The 17,890-nt window shown below is 39.6% G+C and overlaps 1 long non-coding RNA gene across 4 annotated transcripts in view; it reads left to right on the forward strand.

Annotated features, from left to right (window-relative positions):
- Positions 1-17,890, forward strand: part of LOC106015885 (uncharacterized) — a 332,132-nt gene that overhangs the window by 304,407 nt on the left and 9,835 nt on the right. For 3 of the 4 annotated variants that reach the window (XR_011804085.1, XR_011804087.1, XR_011804086.1), the window contains one exon: positions 16,972-17,095. This is a non-coding gene — a long non-coding RNA (uncharacterized lncRNA). Of the gene's footprint in view, positions 1-14,727; positions 14,841-16,971; positions 17,096-17,890 lie in introns of those variants that run through there. The other variant, XR_005260198.2, reaches the window with a different exon arrangement.

Consider the following 17,890-nt stretch of genomic DNA (forward strand, 5'->3'; position numbering starts at 1 on the left):
ATCAGTCTCAAGTACTTAAAAAAAATTCTTTTAAAAATTAATAGGATGCCTGCTTTTCAGTCCACCAGGCCATCTCTAATAAACACCTATAATTTTGAACCGTTGAAATTGAAGAAAAATAGGAATTCTGCTGCTTCCAAGGCATAACTTTGTTCTCCAGAATTTCGAAGTGAATCTTGCTCATCAGTGCTCTACAATGTGAGATATATATATACTTTTTTTTTGGTCCTGTTAAAGAAATAGAACAGCACAGAAACAGCTGGAAAGAGCAACAAAGGTACTGGAAAGAAAGACTGGTAAAGGGATGAATGAACAGCTACAAAGAAGGATGTTCTCTGCCAAATTACTGGAAAAAGTGGTTTAGGCCTTTATAGAGGCACGAGTGGGCGAAATCCAATAGCTCAAGATGTATAAGATAAAATGGTTGTGAAAAGCAGCTACAGAAGGACTCTACAGTAATAATGGCCTTATAAAACCCCCTTTCATGTACAAGGTTTTGAATTGCTTAGTCTGACATGCCTGTGCAAAATGAGGTACACCTCCGTTATAGAGGCGCCGATAGGGATTGTTGAATGCAGCTGGATGCACAAACCCCACTTTTACCTATATAGGTACCTGTATTGCAATGGTAACTTGCATATATCACATGGCAATTATATGCCTAAGGTATCAAAAAATCTGCACTCTGTAGGAAAACTGAGTTAGCTGAAGACTAACTTAGTGTGTAGCATTGCTGCTCACACCAATATTTCTGTTCCCTGACTAACTGGATTGTTTCTGGGAGGTGAGCAATATTAAAGTCATCTTTTTTCCCTGCTGTCAACTGTATCAGGTGCATTTTCTCCTCATTGACAAGTATCTAATAAGCTCAGATCTGCTCACTTTCATCTTTTGGAGATACTGTATGTGTATTGAAGGCCATTTGGTCTTGTAGATAGATTTCTCCTTCTGTTGCATGCTTGGGAAGCATAATATCCTGACCAGCTTTACCTTGGGAGGCAGATACTCATTACCACAATTCACTTGCCAAATGAGCAGATCTTCTTGCTGCAGAAACCGATTGCAAATTTATGCATTTTAAAGCAATAATCTTTATGAAAAGCAAACTTTCCCTGGGGAAGAAAAAAAAAAAAAGTGCATATGAGAATAAAATGTTTAACAATGCAAGTTAACAATTACTGGTAAGTGAACTGTGAATATTTAAAAAATAATAATAAAAAATCCCAAAGCCAGCAGAAGCGTTTGGGTTTGATGCTCTGTACAGACAGCTGGCTGGGATATCTGTGCAGAGGAGTCCAGGTGAGCATCATCAAATGTGTGAGCAATGGAGAAATGTCATGCTTAGCCTATTCTGAATTCTACTTGAATTGAGCAGACTATTTTAGGTATTAGAGTCAAGGCATTAGCAGTTTGTAACACCTTAACTGGTGGGTTCACTTGGTGGGTGGGAGTAGACAAATGTTTTCAGCAAGCAGCTTGGTCTCGCTCAGTGAAATAAAATTGAATTTGGCTATCTTGCTAAAAATGTACTTTTAGATAATCCAGCCAGCCTGTAACGTGACTCATTCTCAATCCCTCATTAGTAAAAGCAGCAGGGGAAAGCACGCTATGGATGTGACAAAAGCCATGGTGCTACTGCAGTCACAGAGAGGTCTCCCCTTTTGCTGGTGAGGGTGAGAAGAGGAGATTGGATTCCACCAACATTGATTCAGGTTTTGGGTTTCAACTATTGCCAGAATTTAGGTCCCTTCTGACCGAAGTTGTTCTTTGAACTGATCCACTTAAATAAAACAGCTCCAATCCAGCAGAATATATGGTCTAATTATGGGAAAATGCTGAGCAGACTGGCATCGTTAAGTCTGAATGAGCTCCTGTGTCTGGAGAAAACTCAACAGATCGCAGCGTGCGGAGAGGCGAGGTACCGCCCTGCTGCTTTGCTCAGATGCAATTTCTACAATCATTTGGAAATCCCAAACCTGCCCCTCTGTAGAGCAGGTCTCCAAGCTGCAGGTGCAACCATGTCGATGCATCCCTGGTGTCTGGGACGTGCTCTAGGTGTTGGGAGAGCAGTGTTGTGTGCTGTGCCTACAGAGCAGTGCAAAGAGGGGGTGCCTGTCACCTCCTTGTTTGGAAGTCACTATAATTAAACGTGTAAAAAATAATCTGGCTGTGCTTTGGTGTATATCTTTTTTTAGGATTACTGGACCCATGTGATAGGAGAGATGTTTGTGTGTGTTCCTGAAATTTCCAGTTTCTCCACTTTAGCATTTCTTTTGCATTTCATTTGAGATTCTTGTTACTTCTTTTGTTGTACTTGAGATTTATGTTCTCTTGCCACTTACCCAAGTGACTTTATTTCCATATCTGTCGGTTTGAGAGGTAACACACAAAAAAAAACCTGCCATCTAGCAATTAGTCTTTTGAAAAATTAAAGCTTTTTCAAGATATATAACAGAAGCGATTTTTTCTTAGTGGCTTGATCTCAATCTTAGGCTAGAATAAACTCACATAAACTAATAGCAACAATTAAAATCTATTTCTTCACTAGAATTTGTTTCCATTAATCACCTCAATTTTCTTTTTGTCCTGTTTCTCAATTTGGGCTTTAAACAACAAACCAACCAAACAAAAAAACCTTGTTGTGTGAGATTTGATTTTAGTTAAACACCTATTTAGTACTTTATCAGCAAAATTAGCTTCCAGTGGAATGGTGATAAGGTCTTTAAAGCAAGTTGTGCAAACATCTAAAAGAAGACAATTACACTGCTTTTTGTGGTTTTGGTGAACTCTACTGTAAAATATTTTCTCTTATTTTTGAACAACTTGTATTTTAGTTTCCTGTTTGATCGACTGAGTGACACAATTTGCATTGGTTTGCATTAGGACGCCTTTTTCCCTTCACCTCCACCCCAGAAGTAGATACAGGACTAGATGATCGAAAAATAACCTTGATGGGCTAAAAAATAATTAGTGAGAGCCTTTAAAGTTCACTGATTGAATTAAAATTCTTCGCAAAATCATTGTGATTTTAGAGACAGGCAACAAAAACTAATTTTACAGTCTAGGGAAGGGTAGGTTGAAGGTGTGCTTGTCAAAGCAAAACAACAAAGCAAGTAGCAGAAGGTCATATTGTGATATGAGTTACCGTGAGACCTGATGTGAAACTTGAGTGCTCCTCCACTTACTAAGACCCTCATTTAGGAAAACACTGAAATGAGTGTAGAACTACACAGAGTAATCTTTGATAGTTGAGGATGGTATGTCTAGATTTGTAAGGGGTAGACCAGCTAACCCTGGTCCTACCAGAAACATATGGGATGGACACTTCGAGGGTTTCTTCTGTAAAGCACGTAACCCTCTGGCCTGGAAGTGCTGTGGCAGGGTAGTTGCTTTATGCTGCGGTAATATGAATTAGGGACTTGCTGTGAAAGTAGTTCAGCTCTAGTGAATCTGAGACACAGAGCATCATGCACCCCACATGGTCACAGGCAAATATTGACCAGGGATGTTAGTAAGAACCTGTTGTCTGCAGACTCCACACTACGGCCTTGTTTCCCTCTCTGGAAGGGGGCTGTGCGATGCTGGGCATGGATCACTGTGTGTACTGATAGAGCATTGCTCTTGTTTACAGCTGGTGGCTCTGCCTTGGGTAAATCTATCAGTACTGCTTAATTATTCTGTAGTTTTCCAGAAAAAGCATCATCGGATTTGAAGGAGAGGGAAAAATTAGCCTGACTTCAGTAAACAGGGGTTGTGTGCTGGTGGAGGAGGCACAAAGGCAAGGCTTCGGGCTGCTTCTGGAGATGCTCCACGGACCCTCTGTTAAGGGCTCAGGTGGAAATTAAAGGTGCTGAGGGCCCTGTGCTGGTCCTTTGCACAGGGGGGAATTTTTCCTCAGGCATGGAAAGGGGCTACAATTGCTGCCACAAACAGATTTCTCATTCAGCTTCTGGTCTCTTCATGCCTCACAGGTACTCCACAGGGAGCCTCCTCTGCTGTCGGCTCTGAGAAGTGGAAGGTTTTGTGCATATATTCAGTTCATTCTGAAATCTCAGATGTCATCTCCTCAGCCCATTTCCATAATTACTTGTGTGGAACCACGTCTTGCAGCCATGATGAAAATGGAAAAGAAAGAAAGAAAAAAGTAGGAATTAAAAACAAAAGAAAAAAAAATATCTAAAAACCCCACTAGTCCCTGTCTGCCCAAACCATGGAGCTGATGTCTTGCCTAGGGGAATCTGTGCAAAGATCTTAGTTCTGTGTCTTTTTAGCCTCATTCCAGAAGTCCCGGTTTCAACTTGTGTGAGATAAAAGAGCATGTGTTTTTTCAGTATGTTTTAATTAGCTGTGGTTTTCAGAATCTATAATTTATATAACTTTAACTATAAGAATCTACTGACACCCTGAGTCAATTTTTTTTTTATTTTTGCTTTTTTGGGTTTATTATTTATAAAGTTCCTGGTTTTTAATATTTAAATAATCATTCTTGACTTTGAAATCGTTTCACGTCTTGCCCCCTCCAAGTTCATTTCTCTCTCCCTTGTGAGCTGGACTCCCAGATCTCTTGTGATTTGTGGCAAATTTCCCACAAAACTCTGTGACTAGCCCCAGCCTCACCAGTGTGTTTATTGCCTTGGTGACTGCTGGAAGCTGTACAGCAGATTTGCAAAGGGAACTGACTGGACAACACGTGCTGCAGCACCTCCTCCTTTCTGTCCTCACAGGATGCTGTGGGGTTTTGGTTTCATTCTAGGGGCAGTGATTAACTATAGTCCAGTCCTATCACTTTGGGAAGCAAATAACCCAGCCCATTTTTTTTGGTTAATTGATGGGCTGAGTAGTCCGTAGCAAGTGTTTTAATTTTGGTCTGTCTCTGAAGTTATTAATGTTACAGAAATTAATTATCATATATGCATAAAATTGCCTTAACCAAATTGCATTTCTTCCTGGGAAGATTACTGAGCAGATACAATTCTACTGCCGCAATTGTACTGTAAAGGCAAACGTTTGTATTGTGTTATCTCAACTAAACTTAGGAGTCTATAGTCTTGTTTTATTAAGTGTCTCACACAGATTTATAGTTTCCTCTATCTCTGGCTTCTAGCTTCGTATCAAGCACTTCTCTGCAGGGAGTGAAGAAAATAATGTTCATCTTTTCCTGACATGCTTGATTGTGATATATTAATTATATTTAAATAACATTCATTAAAACTGTACTTGTCCCTTCAAGATTTTAAAATCGGTGTCAGGCAAAATGAAAGCCTTTGTTTCAAATTCTCTTTCTGATTATCTTCTCTCTAATTGACTTTTGCTCCTTTCCAGTCAAGTTTTAATTTCCTTGTGTGGCTATATAAAGCTGTCCAGTTCTATTTTTCTTTCTTCCGTCTTGCTTTGCAATTCTGGCCTACCGTTGTGTAACTGATCCATTTTCATTGCCTACTAAGTACTGTGCACAATAAAGACCCTAGGATGTGCCTGTGAGAAAGTCGTGGTCAAGGCGCTCTTTGCAGACCAATTTTTATTTTACTTGATGTACTTAATCCTAGATTTGTTACCAGTTTCAGCTATAAAACCCAGAAGACCCTGTGTAACTTCACAGTTAACTGTGAAGAGGTATAACACAATACCAAGACATAAATGAGATGCATTGGAAGTTTATCATGACTATAGTGACAAGAATTTGATCCACCAGTACCATTTAACAGACTGTCTCCCCGAGGTTTGTCCTGTTTTCTAGGTTGTGTTAATGGTCTGAGAGAAGTTCAACACTTACTGCACATTTTGTTGGCAAAAACCAAAGGAAACAAAAAGCCCCAAACCAAAACTGTAACATGCAAATAGATACTTCATCAGTGTATTCTTAGAAAGAGGAGTGATCAGTGTGCTGTGTATTTTTGAAGGAAGAAAAATAGAACCACCTGCAAGTTACCAGGGTGTTGTGTCTCAGATAAACTGTCTTCCTTCAAAAACATGCTTGTACTTCCATGGTATTTCTTATTCACAGCTGCCAGATTACAGTAGACTGTACCTGTTGATGCTGACCTGCATGATAACATTCCTGTGAAGTTCACTAACTAATGACGTGCGAGCAGACCAAGGCACACTTTGAATATAAAGTTGGCAGGGAATTAACTGGGGCTTTGATCCCTTTGCCATCTGGAGGTAGTGAACTTAGCTTTCCCTGAGGGGTGGGGAAGGAGTATTGCATCTCCTGGAGCAGTGTTTTGCCTACTGGAGAAAGATACAGTTGATTGAATTGAATGCTTAAAAAAAAATCATTGCCACATCTGAAAGTATTATAAGGAGGGAGATATTTGTAGAGACGGAAAGAAGTTGCCATAATGTAGTCAAAGCACAAGTTAGCTGAGAGAAAAGGCTGTCAGAGAATGAACTCAGTCTTCATCATTGATAAATACTGGCTTCATCAAGTGCAGTGCAGGATGCAACATCTCCAAGGCAGAATTTCTTTAATACTTTCTTTGACATCACAAGGAGCTGTTGTATTCCACACTACATCAAATATATGTTTGCCAGTAGACTTTATTAACTTATTAAATCAGCAAGAAGAAATAGCCACTTTGTTCTATTTAATTTAAAACAATAAAACTAAATAATAAAAATGTGGCTTCATAATGCAGTCTCATGTTAGATAAGAAGGTCCTTTATTCAATATTAGAATTTCTTTCAGTATTAATGGAGTTTTCCTTACATCCATATGTTTAAGTACATGACACAACATAGGGGCCTATGTGTTTGATAGCATGTGCCACATAATTAAACGTGAAAAGTCTTTGTTGATGCAACTAATAGGGTTCTGAATTTAAATACACACAAGTCTAGAAAGTGAAACATACAAAATTAAAGAAAAAAGGAAACACAGTTATTTAGGTTGCATATATCATATCTGACGGTATGATAGCTTTGATAAGAACATCAAGCTTTTATTTTCATAGATTCACAGAGCTTAAAGCCCTGCCTACCCTGTTGTGTACTACAGCCATAGACTTTTTCCAGACAATTTCTGTATTAGATTCATGTTGTCCGTGTTGGGGAAATGTAAATTTATGAATTTATAAATGACAATTTGTAAATTTAATGAAGGTCTGAGTAGTCTATTGAGCATGTCACCCTAAGATAATGTTGAAAGCAGAATTTAAAGAATGGAGTGACATGACAAGTGATAAGAATATCCAGAACTAGTAATTTTAAATCCTCAGCTTCAAAATCTAACCTGTCCCCTAACTAACAGGTTTCTCTGTCAGCTGGTCACTTCACTGGTGTACCTGAGAGAATTTCTTGCACCTTCCTTCCTTCCAAGTCACCGACACTAGCTAGACTTGGACAGTAAAAAATTGTTTGAAGAAGAGATATTGGCAGTTGCTTTGATATTATGCTATATATATCTGGAATAATTACGTCAATTTTTAAATTCCGTTCTTGATTTATTTCACATGCAATGATTCTGATAGCCTAGAAATCCCTCCAAAAGTACCTGGAGCTTAGCTGAAACAGGAATGAATGACATGAGGGAAGGTTATGCGAGTCAAAGCCTGAGTTTGCACCATCAAAAAGCCTGTGATCAGAAACAAAAAAAAAAAGGGGGGGGGGGACTTGACTATCTGTTTGATTTTTGACACCATATCCTAGAAGTTAGTGAAGTCCCAGTCCTTCCTACTGAAACATCAACTCCTATAGCTTGAGAAAGCATCTAGAATTATATACAAGTGGCTTGGCTCTTTTGGAAAGAGAAGACCTACCTCATAATTCTCATTTCTTGAATTCATGTGAAGGCCAACAGGAGCTCTGGATACCTGGTGCCATGTCAAGGAAGTGCTCGGTTTGCTTGCTGCAACTCTGAGCTCAGGCTCTTGGGTTGTATACATGGAGGAACTTGTCAAATATTTTGTTTTGGAGCATGAATGTGTTTGTTATTCTCAAGTCTGTGACAGATTTGGAATAGCAATTTTTTGAACTGGCAAAAGCTTTCAAGAGCACCATCAGTAACAGTGTGTCAGCTTTAACAGTGAATTCAGTGTCTTCTGTCAATTTGTGAAACCCCTGTTATGCTATTTTAAATGCTTCTATGTTATTTTAGGTGTTTATTTTCTCATTTGATATAAATGTCTTGAAAATATTTGGAGGCCACGGTTCTAGCTTTTCAATTTGCACTCATGCTTTACTTAATCCACCTGTTTTTTACCTGTGCATGTAGAAAAGGCTGGAGCAGACACAAATAAATATGAAAATACAGGTGCATTGTAGCTTTATTTGTTCTTTTCAATAAATATATTTTTGATCAACTTTAATACTGTGTTTGATGCAATAGTTTCTCATAGCAGCTTCAGGAGCTGAGACTCCTGGTTGATGCTCCCTGTATGCTATAAAACCTGCATATGAGCTTTCTGCAAAGTTTATCGAAATGGGGCTTTGCAAATGAGATACTATTGCTCTGGAATAGTTAGGTGTTGCTATTCTTGCATTATTTTCATTTACACAAAAGCATGCACAGCTAGGAGTTAGGTCTGTTATCAAAAACTAGGGAAGGGATTTTCTACCAGTACATGGCTAATCAAAATATAAAATACAGAATACTGAAAAGGTCACCATGGCAAACAGCTGTATTGTATTTCACTGAATATATTAAGCATTTCATTTCTAATGTCTCATTCCAAAGACAAAGATTTTAATGAAACTGGAAAATGGCATGAAGCTATTTTTATCTGTGTGTGTGTTGCAAAGCAAATAGGCAGTTTCAGAGTCAGGTTGCCATTATTTATCAAGATCTTTGAGGCCCCAGGAATCTAACTGGAGCCAACCACATCTTTCATAAAATGGCCAGGTATTTGATTAATTTATCGCTTTTTTATTATTACTCGAAATAATTAACACTGGCTGCTTACAGTAGTTCGCTCTTTCCTCATGTTTGTAGTCTACTTTTCAAAAAGAAAGATGATTTCAGGAACCACAGCCCCTCTACCCGAACAGGAGGGTCACTGTTCTTTGTGGAGTTACCCGAAGTGCAGAGGGGTGATTACAAGTCTGTAATGGAACAGCTAGATGCAAAACTCAATTCCTTTCCCAGCTTCAGAACTCTATTTTTTGCTAAGTATGCAGATGCTTGTTGAATTTTATGAGTACATTAGGAAATAAAATGGACTCGGTGATTGAAATTAAATGCCTTAAAGGATGTGCTTTTTATTTGCGCTGAGATCTCACTTAATGCAGAAGATGTCTCTCAAAATTCCTTATTAGTAGCTTGTCGTGCAAAACCATGTACCACAGCCTGTCTCAGGACAACAGGACAGTGAGCTGTCACCCTCCTACTGTGCTTTCCTGAGAGCCCCACAGCCTGTGCCCCTTGGGCCCGGATACCTCTCTGTTAAAAGAGCATTAAATATGTCACGTACCACGGGATGGGAGTATCTGCAGCAGCAGTATGTGCCTGGTAGGTCACCATGTGGAGTGGGAATGGAGCTCCTTGCTCACCTGGCCACGTGGCTGGATCCTGGGCGTGGTAGAGCTGCTGTTAAGATGGATTTGCCTTGCTTGTGTGTGCCAAGGAGGATGGAGATGTAGGCCCTGCCTTGCCCCTGGTTGTTTGCTGTGCCCAAAGGATTAGGTTAGAATCATCCATAGGTGGGAATTACATGGGGAAAAGCTTTTGGCGTAGAGTACCAGCATACTGCAGGCTTTGTTTAGCTTGTTCTTTCCTAAGAATCATTAGAGATTTGATAATATCACATTTAAATTAAAAAAAAAAAAAAAAAAAAGAAAAGAAAAATCATAAGAGCAAATATGTTTTGTTTTGTTGCTATATTTGTAGCCTTAGGTTGTAGATTTGTGAACAGAAAGAAGTCTGGTGAGGATAAATGTCTCTACTAGCCTGTTAAAAGTACACGTCTACAGGACACAGTTTCTTTATGCTAGGATTCAGCTGATGTGGAAGTGATCCATAGCATTCGTCAGCCTGACAAATGCTTAATTGGATAATTTGTGGGGTGAACAGGGATATTTTTGAGCAGTGATTTGACATGTTTCTAGTGTATCTACCTCTGCGCTCCTCCCCTCCCTTTAATTATGTAAGGGACTTAACTGTGTAAGAGATTTTGTTTTGAGTAGTTGTAATTAAGAGTTCAGTCAGTAGCAGCTATAGATTATTCATGAATCGTCCTTTCTCTTTTGACAGAGAGCAAATTGTGCCACCATCTCAAATCTTACAGCAAATATTTCACATTTCCAGTCCTACTGGGACAAATGCAAGAGGCAAATATTTATTTTTCTTCTAAGTCAGGAAGCAGTCGTGCTGCTGGGGAAGACGAGGTAATGACATGTGCTTCGTGCTGTTTGTCATGTCCCAAGCTCCAGGGATCCGGGTTCTGCTCACTGGGCAAAACCATCCAGCAACGGATACACCTGTAATTGTAAAGAACGAGGGATCGTTTCCAAGAAAGCTGAGTATTTCAACAAAGCCCAGTGTAGGTAGGTGTGCTGGAATTACAAGCAGAAAACAGCAGCCGTTTTGGCTCGAGTGCTGCAGAGCACGGGCTTCCAGGATTCGGGGACCAGAGATTCCCACTCTGTTACCCCTGGGGGAAGCTGCTTTCCACTGCCTGCAGAGAGCATGTGGGGGCAGTAGCATGGCCAGGCTATAGCTGTTTTTTTTTGTGAAAACCCTCCAAAGCATCCCAACTAGTTTTGTATGCTCAAAAATCGTTGGTCCTTTAAAAATAAATAAACCCCAAAGAAGCCATGTTTCAGTTCATTATGTGTACTGAAAATTCCCCTTACAGTTTTTGTCTGGATATAGATCTTTTGGGGACTGTAATAACGTAAGGGCAGTGTTCCTTGTTTTTATTTTTCTGTTGTAAACTCTGGAGTCGTTATTTCTATATGTTGTTACACCGCTGGTTTATTTAACTGACATTTGGAGCAGAGAGAAGGCAGGTGCACTAATGTAGGTGGGATTATACGCTAAATACTGAAGACTGGCTGGAGTTCTGAAATTTGCCTCTCTGTGAGGTTTGATGAGCCAAAAGGCTCTTACCGAGCCTGATGAGGCTTTGTGTACGTAAGGGCTTATTACCATGAAGCTGGTTAAGGACTAAGAGCACAATCTATTTAGTGTGGGGGGATATGGGCTTAATTAATTGTTTAAAATGGTTTTTGTTGTGGCTTTGCTGTATAATTATCAGTGTCTCAGACATTGGTGATTTTGAGACTTTTACTGAGGGATGTGCTATTGCTGCTACGGGACAAAAGAGGATATCTGCTTTCAGGCTTTGTTCTTTCAATAATGGTTCTATTTATTTATTTATTTATTCTATATTTTTTTCTTTTCCCTTCTGATTGCTTTCTCTGTTAAAGATCAATCTATAAAACGTTGTCCAACCCCAACTGTAAGCTAAAAGCTGGGGACCTGAAGGCAAAACTGAGCAATTAAAAAGAAATTTAAAGGATTTCTGAAGTTGATGATATGGTGATTTTGTTATTTGGGGAACTGTTGATACATTTTATTCAATGCGGTTGGCAACAGTAATTTGAGAAAATGCTTATTTTGCTTTGTTTTTAAGACATACGCTTATTTTAATGCTTTTTCTTCGAGTAACCTTTTGATGAATTATTGCTTATCTTTTATTAGAGTTGAGGTTTGCTGTGTTGTTCTGCTTTACCTGTCCCCTGTGTCCAACCAGTTCCCTTGACATTTTCTTAATGAACCTGTTTTTTTCACACACTTATCCAGGGAATGAGTGTACTAAGTTGATACAGTGAGAAATGAGTGTTTGCTTTTCCTGCTCAGCTGATAAGATTTGTATATTCACATGTGCAGGTATCGTGCGGTCTCTAACTGTACTTTGTGTTTCTTATGCATCAATATAAATGGAGGCAGACATAGTTGTGAAGTGTATCCTTTCATTTTATTTTCTATTTTGTTTCAGATAAGTGTAGCTTGAGATGATTCATTTAAGAAATGGGAAAAAATTACACTGCAAAGTATTTTCAATGCTTTTGGTGGGACAATTTTCTGAAGTTTCTTGAAAGTTCTAGGTGATGTTTAAGGAAAAAAAAAACGACTTTGAATTTAATACAAACAAGCAACACATCACCCCACAAACTCATATGACTTACACTAAATAGATGTGCTTCTTAAATATTCTTTTTCATTATGTCAGCGACAAATTCTGTAATTCACTTTGATTGCAATAGATGATCTTTGGTTAGGAAGGGAAGATGTGCACTAAGGAATATTAGAACAGATACACTATTTCCTTCATCCTGCCTGCTTCTTTGTGTGGGTTGACTTAAAGTTGTCTCTGTTCAGGGATTTTGATGTTCACTTAATATACTAATTTGTAGATTTGAGGCCTGAGATTGTTCATCTTTTCTGCCTTACTGCAGACTGTTGTTTACTTGCTTTGCTGCTAAACAGTGGCCATGCAAGTATAATGAATGCATTGATTAATCATTTCAGTGTAAATCATTTGTATTCCAAATTAAGTGGCTTGAAAAGAACCGAGAACAACTTTTTTTTTTTTTTAATTGTTTCTCTTGCCAGAGCCTGAGCTGTCAGCACCCATCCATCCTACAAATCCATCAGGCACCGACTTCTTCCAACCCCATTCCTAACCACAGAAGTCAAACATCCCTCCTAGGACCCGCAACACTATCTAGATACAAAATTTATGTGTAAAGAAAATTAAGTCCCACTCTGATGTCTTTGAAGGAGAAGACCTTAGGACAACACAGAAGGAGTTTTCTTTCTTTCTTTCCATGTTGGAAGAAGCACACACAAAGCCTGTCACCTCAGTGTCAGCAACTCCCAAAAGGTCTGAAGGCTCAATACAATGTTCCCCGCAGACTGGAGGAGTATTTGGGTGTTCAGCATTACAGCCCAGCACCAGTTAGGTAGCTCTCACCTGCAGAGAGTCTCTCCAAGTGACCTGTGGAGCCTTTTTGAATTCTCCTGGAACATGCTGCTACAAGTGCACTGTGCACTTCAGCTGGGGAAACTGAGGCACAGAACAGTAAAGTGGCTATTAAAAGAGCTGGGAGTAACTCAGTTTTCTTGACTTCTTGTCCTGGGCTCTTTTCAAACTCTGCCAGACAAGTAGACCCTAAACACTAGATTCACAGATTCTTTTCAAGTCTTTTACATCAACAGTCAGTGTGAGGGGTATCAGAATTGGGCCTTCGTATCATCTCAAACCTGTTTGTTTGGGTTTGTTAGGTGTCAGAGCACAGTAAAGGCAAATGAGATAGTGGCTTTCTTAGAAATCACTATTTCACCCAACAAAATGTTTCTCTACAATAGCAAAGAGCAGGTTTTATTTCTGCCAAAACCTCTGCAACCAAATGGACAAAATTTATCTGTAGCTTGGCAGCCAATATGCATTATCCTCAGGTTCCTTGCTAAACTATTAAAATTAATCAGGTGGCAAACTTTCATTATGCCAGCTCTAATAAACAAGAAATCCAGGCTCCTAGCACTGCAAACATCAGTAAATAGAGCAGTACAATGAAGTGTCTGAGGAAACTCTCCAAAAGCTAGTCAAATCAAATTAAATTATGCATATACCAAACTATTTATTTTTATATCGAATCTTTCTTACAAAAGTATCACAACCTATTATATGCTATATAATAAAGAGCAAATGCCACCAGCTTGGGGATGAGACTGCTCTGTGTACCCCTTTGGCAGTTCCATCAGCATTGATGGTGATGTGGGAATCAGCATCTATGGGTAAATTATAAGGAAGTTAGGCTCAGAGAACATGCTTTTCTTATTAGATAAAGACGGCTAAATAAGGCCATTGCCTAGGAATAGATTGCAATTTGACACAAGAGTCAGGAAAATGCAAGCAAAATTAATCAGTCAGCAAGAAGAGATGCATTCAGGGCATTGTTTAAAATAATAGAGTTTAGGTATTGCTCTCACAAGGTTCTCAGGTCAAATAGGTCTGGAATGAGGATAGAAAAGCTGAAACTCTGGCACTTAGAATCTGTTAGGAGTGCACAGCACCAAAAGATCAGCGAATTACTCAAGTACTGGATGGAGCCCGTATTAGTTTAGCATCAAGGAATGGAAGAGAATGAATCAGAAAGCATGAAGCTAATAAGAGACCTTGAGGTGCTGTTGACTTTAAGTGCCTGAAAGTTTACAGGAACCTCTGAGAAGTATGACTGCATCTATAAAGCAAGAGAAATAATAGGCTGTAGTTTCTCAAGGAGCAAGGTAAGCCAAGCAGAATTTTATGTTCGTATATGGACATCTAACCTCCTCAGGCTTTTCTGAAATTTCTGGGGAAAAAACTACTCAGGTTTCTGAGACCCCTGGATTTAACCAAAGTGCCCAACAAAGAAAATACTCTGAAAAGCTGAGAAAAAAAAAAAAAAAAAAAAAAAAAGCTGGGTACTTCCTGATGCTCAGTCAGGGGAAGCTCAGTATAATAGGGATTTTTACAATAAGGATTTTTCTGTGTCAGTCTGGCAAATTTTTCCAAAGGTGGTAGACTGAGAAGCAATGCATTTGTTTCTGGCATGCCTCTGAGGAAACTCATCTGTGTATGTGCCAGGCAGCCAATATCCACATGGTGGATTCAGGCAGTCCTGGCACCACCGCCAAATCCAAAAGAAGAGATCTGCAACACAGCGCTGGAGAGATTTGTTCACTAAATTGAGATTAGGCTCAACAGCTGCAAAGTCTTTGTGGCTGGCACTTGGGGAATTAGCAACTTGCTGCAGATGAGGGCTCTCACCTGGCAAATTAATTTCCAGTTTTAAATGGATCCACCCTGCCTACTGCCTGAGTCTGGCTGTTGTGTGGGTCCCAGCACTACCTGCAGGTAGGTACTGTTTTAGTGCTGCCTATGCAGACTGCTTTGGAAATGAGGCAGAAGCTGCCTTCTTGTTTATTTAATAAATGAAACTTTTAGGCACCAGTGGGTGCATTTATTCTGTTTTTCTTGGCACTTGCACATTTATTTAACCATGCTCCTCCCTTAGCATGAGTGTTGATGGAAGGTGGCAATTACATTAATCATCTGTGCTGTCACCCCTTGTTTTGAATCTGCTCAGGGTAAGTGCTCTTCCCAAAATTCTGTGCAATCTGTTCCTGCACACGGAGAATGTTTACCCAGCAATGCAGGACCACCTCCAAAGCAATCTGTGAATTTAGTAAAGTCACCCACAAAGAACAAGAAATAGATATTTTTATGTATGGGACTGGTAGCCAACACTTTCAGAAAACTAGTCTAATAAGAATTTTCTTTGGTTTTGGGAAAGTTTATTTATTTGTTTTCCTTGAAGTTGCCTTGGTTGTTGTACATGATGAGAGAGCCTTTGGGTTTAATGCAAGGCTGTCCATTGCATTCAGAGTACAATAACTTCACATGTCAGTAGCTCATGGAGGGGTTTAAAGTTGGTGGCTTTTTAGGATGGGGGGGGGGGGGGCGTGGTGTTTTTTTTTTCTTCCCAAAATACAGACTAGATATTTTGTGTTATTTGCGAAGGAGATTCTGACAGATTGGGTAGAAGATCAGCCAGTCATAAAGTGACAAATTTGATGATTAAGGTAGTTGAATTTGGTTTTGGTTTGGACATTAAACAAATGGAGTGACTCATACTAAAAGAGGACTGACTGCTCTGCAAAGTGTGCGTGGTAGAAAAGGCTGCACTTCATCTTGCACAATGTGCTGAGCATATCAACAGCCCAGGCTGATTATCAGCTGGTGTGGTGGCTTAGGAGGAATCTAGTGAGGAGGAAAAACCTATAATGCCCTGATCTGTTGGTGCCTGGGCCTCTGCTCAGAAAGTTTTGTAAACCTGCCTTGTGGGGCAGACAGAGGAAATAGTACCCTGTAAAAATTTTGTGTGTCCTAGAGAGTATTCTGCTCGGGGATGACAAAATGGGATACAGAGAGTTGTGAGTGGCTTCAGGGAAAGGGAAAGCATTTGAGCTTCCCCTTCAACTGCTATGGTAGGATTTTAGCTGACAGTGGAGAGCCAGTATCCACAAAAATGTCACAGTCAGGTCTGTATAGGGAGAGAGGGATACTATTATTATTATTTTGCATATATGTATCTTTTGGGAAAACACAGTAGAGAAATATTGGTGGATCCACCATTAAGATGTTCAGGTCCTGCAATTTCAGGCATCAATTTAATCAGGCTGATCGGAGTTAACATGCTAGTCTGAAATGAGATAATACGTGGTTCCTAAGAAGGAAACGCTGGCAGACTGGAAGAAGCTGGATGGTTTTCTGGCAACGTCTTTTTATATTTCTGATGTAGGAGGCAGGGTAACCAACAGAGAGCCCCCTGCCAAGCCTGCTCTTCCTCTGATGAAACCCCGGGAGCTTGGCCCTCCAGTACAAAGCAGCACTCATTTGGTTGGCTGCCAGTCAGCAGGGTCTGAGTTGGGCTCTGGTTTCTGAGAGTCAGTTATGCTGTACCAAGTCCCAAGCAGAAGTTCGATCCGGGCAATGAAATAAAATTTGCTTGCAGAAAAAACCCACGATGTCGGAGAACTGAATCAATACAGACACCCATTCAACCTTGGGCAAGACTTGTCAAATCTCATAACTTAAGCAACTTCAGGTCTGCATGAGAGTCTGGCAGAGAAAAACACTGGAGTAGGAAGCAAGGCAGATGGTTTGGCTTTATATCAGGTGTGTCCCACCAGCACCATATCCTGCTATGTACCAGCTCTTAGGTGCTGGGTTATATTCACTGTGCAGTGTAGCACAGTGACTGGGAAGATGACTGAATACTGAACGATGACTTGGGAGAAATAAATTTGATTTGTGGCTTTACCACAGGCTTCCCATTGAGTAGGCAGCTTTGAATGTTGCTTATATGCTCTATGCTCTGTGCCTCAACTGTGAGTGCCATGCAATTAAAACTTGAGCTGTTCAGCTGGAAGAGTGGTGGTACCTTGAAACACAAGATAACCATTAATTTCTTCTCTTTGTACAGGAATCACAAAGCCCAGCCCTGAAGTGCTATTTTTATTGTGGTATTATCAAGCTGCCAACCAAGAATGAAGACCCAATATAATGGGAACAACACAATGGGAGAATAAGACTCTCTTTTCCCTAAGGTATTTGTTACTTTAAAGGCTCATCTAAAGCAGAAACTTATTCTGGTATTAGATAAAGGATAAATAAAACTGTGTAAACCAGTACAGCATCATGGGGATCCTCTGATGCCAGATTAAGAGCAACTTCTTTTTGCTTGTTTTTTTTTTTTTAGTTTTCAATTATTACACTTTTTTATAGGACTGCTATCAATGAAATAGTTTAGCCTAGCATGATTTACTTCCATAAACCCAAATGTATATGGAGTATTCTCTTCATCTCTTAAATTTCAGTGTGCTTTGCAGCTGTTCTCTGCTATTATATATATGTATGTGTGTGTACATATATACACATATGTATATATGTACACACATATATACACATATGTGTATATATGTACACACATACACTCTATATCCTTCCAGAGCTGGCTGTATTTTACCCATGAGCAAAATGATTCCATAAACCATGCTCTGTAAAGAACCTGAGAGCCTTTCAAATGACACATGCTCCATCAGTGAATGGCAAATTGTTATGGTGGGTTTTTGTGATACATGAAAGAATGACATGATGAATCTTTCCAGGACAGGGATAGAAGGGCAGGTGGCATTGAAATGGCTCCCAGGGAACAGAGGGGACGGACGGATTCTCCCATGATGTAAAATCCAACACATTCATTAAAAAGTTACTTTAGTCAAAGATCTGACCCGTAAGCTGCTCCTCATACTATAACTGACATAGTAGCTATTAGCTCAACATGTTTAACAAATATTCATATTTACGATAAGCAGTTTGAGCTTCTTCTGTATTTTAATAAA

Source organism: Anas platyrhynchos, chromosome 19, assembly GCF_047663525.1.
Source record: "Anas platyrhynchos isolate ZD024472 breed Pekin duck chromosome 19, IASCAAS_PekinDuck_T2T, whole genome shotgun sequence".
In the NCBI taxonomy this organism is placed as follows: Eukaryota; Metazoa; Chordata; class Aves; order Anseriformes; family Anatidae; genus Anas; species Anas platyrhynchos.